Source organism: Peromyscus maniculatus, chromosome 13 (assembly GCF_049852395.1).
Source record: "Peromyscus maniculatus bairdii isolate BWxNUB_F1_BW_parent chromosome 13, HU_Pman_BW_mat_3.1, whole genome shotgun sequence".
NCBI classification, from domain to species: domain Eukaryota; kingdom Metazoa; phylum Chordata; class Mammalia; order Rodentia; family Cricetidae; genus Peromyscus; species Peromyscus maniculatus.
In genome coordinates, this window is record NC_134864.1 from 3,764,646 (window position 1) to 3,768,508 (window position 3,863).

A 3,863-nucleotide genomic window follows, 5' to 3' on the forward strand; every position below is an offset into this window, starting at 1 on the left:
CTCATCTCACCCTAACTAATAACCGGGTCTATACATGTAAAGACCTTGTTCCTAAATAAGCTCCCAGTCTGAGGTTCCAGGTGAGATACACTCTGGTTGTGCTCCAGTAAGATAAAAGCACATTCTCTGCCTCCGGGTGGAGACAGCTGTTGCCTCCCTGAAGAGCTCACCCAGCTGTGTCAGTCACCTGGTTTAGGGTCCACTGTTTAGGAAGGTGGGTTCACCTTAAGCCGTGCTAAAGAGGTAAGAGGAATAATTAATCCTCTGATGAATGATAAGTTTCTGCCATCGAAAAAGGGCAGATCAGACCAGATTAAAAACAGGTAAATGAGCTGGGGGTGGGTGGGTGTTGCATGCCTTTAATACCAGCACTCAGGAGGCAGAGGTAGGTGGATCTCTGTGAGTTCCAGGTCAGCCTGGCCTACAGAGTGAGATCCAGGACAGCACCAAAACTACACAGAAAAACTCTGTCTCGAAAAACCAAAAAAACCAAAACAAACAAAAACAAAACAAAACAGGTAAATGTAGGTTTATCGGGTGTTGTTCCTGGATGGATTCACCAGTCCCAAAGACGTGGGCCAGAGAAGTCAAGCACCTAAGCAAAGGCAGGGAGGTTTTATAGCTCTTAGGTGAGGGGTGATGACATGTCAGCCAGGAGCTAGGACTGTGCCCAAGTATGGTCAAAAGCCATGCCTCTGAGTGGGCACTTGGTGGACTGGCCATGTAAGAAATGCAGACCTGGGCTTTTGGTACCATTCCTTTTTCAGAGTTTTCTCAGTGTGGATAGGGTTGGGGGAAGTAGGGCAGATGAGGTCTCTGCTTGTGCCGGGGCAAGCAGGGGTTACAACAAAACAATGAGATCATGGATTTTTCCTTCCCAGAATCACTATAGCTGCCATGAGATACTTTTAAGTGTGTCCATCTTTTTGAGTCCTGACCCACAAAGACAGAACTCCCTTTTTCTTCTCTTCTGTCTTTCAGACACCAGCCAGAGCCTCAGTATGATTTTTCTGGGGTTTTGGGTTGGTTTTTTTTTCCCACTCTTTCTCTAATGCTCCCCTCCCTGCCACTTGGCTGCTTGTCTACCATGCAGCTGATCTCCACTCTGGCTTAACTCTGGTGGCAAAGCTTTTTCTCTTGCATGACTCTTGCTTTCTATTTGTGGTGGTTTAAATATGAGTGGCCTACATAGGCTCATATGTTTGAATGCTTAGTCATCAGAGAGTGGCACTACTTGGGAGGGATTAAGAGGCCTTGTTGGAGGAAGTGTGTCACTGGGGGCGGGGTGCTTTGAGGTATCTAAGTTCACACCAGTCCCAGTGTCTCTTTCTTCTTGCTTCCTGCAGAACAGGATGTAGGACTCTCAGCTCCTCCACCACCATGTCTGCCTGCAGGCCACCCTGCTCCCCACCATGACAATAATGAACTAGACCTCTAAAACTGTAAGCTATCCCTAATCAAATGCTTTCCTTTATAAGAGTTGCCATGGTCATGGTGTCTCTTCACAGCAACAGAACACTAAGACACTATTTAAATCTAAACCTTGTACCAAGACCTCAAATGAGGACTGGCGGGGCTACTAGACCTCTTTGTCCTTCTATCCTAATATCACATTGAATAAATCTCTGCTTTTCATTTTTACTTCACTTCTTTAATTGGCTTATTGGGGACCAATGTCAAAGCCTGACTTGTAACAGTTACCAAGTCCCAATGTCTTCCCTTCATGACTTTGGTAACAATGTTTCCCCAAAGTCACATGTATGGAAGTTTCTTTTGCCTACTTGTGGCACTTTTGGAGGTGATAGAAAAATCAGGAGGTGGAGCAGCATAGAAGAATTTATACCACTGAGGGTGTGCCCTTGAAAGGGATACCGGGTCTAGGCAAGATGGCTGATCAGGTAAAGACACTCGCTGACAAGCCTGAGTTTGATCCCTGAGATCCACATGGTGGAAGCAAAGAACCAGCTTGGGCAACCCATCCTCTGACTTCCACTCATGTGCCACGGCCCTGTGCCACCCGCCTTCCATCATACATATAAACTAAATAAAATGTTCTGTTTTAAAGCGGGAGGACATTAGAATCCTGTATCCTTCCTCCCTTTCCATTCTCCTACCCTATTTTTTTTTCTTTCCTAGCACCTTGAGGTGAACAACTTCTTATGCTCCATGTTCCCACCACAGGCACTGAAGTGCCTGGGCCAACCATGAACTGAATGAAGCCTTGGAAATCAGTATTTCTCCCTTTAAGATATTTTGTCACAGCCAAGAAAAGCTGGGTAACAAATCTGTTAACCCTGAAAAAGTCTATGGTTAAAATCACCCAGCCATGCAGGTGACTCCCCAACTCCCACCCCATCCCCATCCCTCCACCTCACCCCCATCCTCACCCCTCATTTCTACCCAATCCCCCACTTCCACCACATTCCCATCCCTCTGCCATATTCCCTTATCCTGTTCCCCCATCCTTACCCACCTCATTCCCCCACTCCAACCTCCATCCCCATCCTCCACCACATTCCATCCCCCACTGCCTACCTTATCCCCATTCCCTACTCATCATCCACCTCCAACCCATGTAAATGCTTGCTAAGTACCTGGGATTTGAAGGACTGTCTGTGGAGGACTTGAGGGTGAGATATGCAGCGTCTGATTTGATTTTTGGCCATAGTGGGAACCAAGACGCGTGTGACTTTTTACAGGAAGTGGTAATTCTTACCTTGGGGGACCTCAAGGCCTGAGCTCACCAGCCCTGGAAGCCCAAATAGAGCTATAGAATGGCTTACTGAAAAAGTCCCTTGAGGGTCTTGTGGTCAGAAGGCAGCTCTCCCCATTAACGTGGCTTCTGTCAAGATATCTGGAGTTGCAGGCTTCGGCCAGGTTATGCCGACCACATTAAGTATTTTCACAAGAGCCCTAAAGGTCACCTGTCTCCATGAGCACTTCACACTCCTCACTTTGGTCAACAATATCCCCCCACCTCTGTGTCTCTTTACTCCATAACAGATGAGTAGGGTCTCTTTGCATTACTCCATCCTTTCCAAGTCCAGTTTTAGCTTTTGAATCTGCTAAAATATGTATGGTTCTGAAGTGAAATGGAGACAAGGTATACAAGCCTCATCACCCTGCCTCCCCCGCCCACCAGTTCTCTTTTGTATCTGTGTACCTCTTTTCACATAACTGACACACCCACACACTCTGATTTTCCTCCTTTGCTTCCCCCTAAACTTTGTTACCCATCGACAGCCCCCCACTCACTTTCTTCCCTTCACGGGGAACCCTCCGGTGGTGGGTTTCTGTGGAATCTACCTATGCTGGGTAGACATGCCTTGTTGCTGGGCTGTGGGGATATGGAGCTCCTTCTGGATCCTCCACATCCTCCTGATCCTGAAGGTTATGAGAAAGTGCAGGACAAGGTTCGGAGCGGGAGCGAGATCATCCTGCAATCGGCCCTCCTGTGTCTGTCAGGGCAACCACAGCTTTGGAGGTGCCTCTTGGGCAAGAGATTTTAGCATTGGCAGATTATGACATGCTGCAAGCTGAGAGCTGACTTCTGTGCCTTCTGCTGATCACAGTACATGATTTAGTCTGCACGTGGCAACTCACACCTGTAATCCCAGCACTTGGAACACGGGCAGGAGGATCAGAAGCTCAAAGCCATTGCTGGCTACATGGTGAGACTCTATCTCAAAGAAAACAATGGGGTGCATGGGACTGGAGACTGGAGTCGTGGCTCAGCAGTTAAGGGCCCTCACTGCTCTTCCAGTGAGTTCTGTTCCCAGAACCTACACAGTGAGTCACAGTCCTCTGAAACTCCAGTTCCAGAGGATCTGATACCCTCTTTTGATCCAGGCACACAGACACAC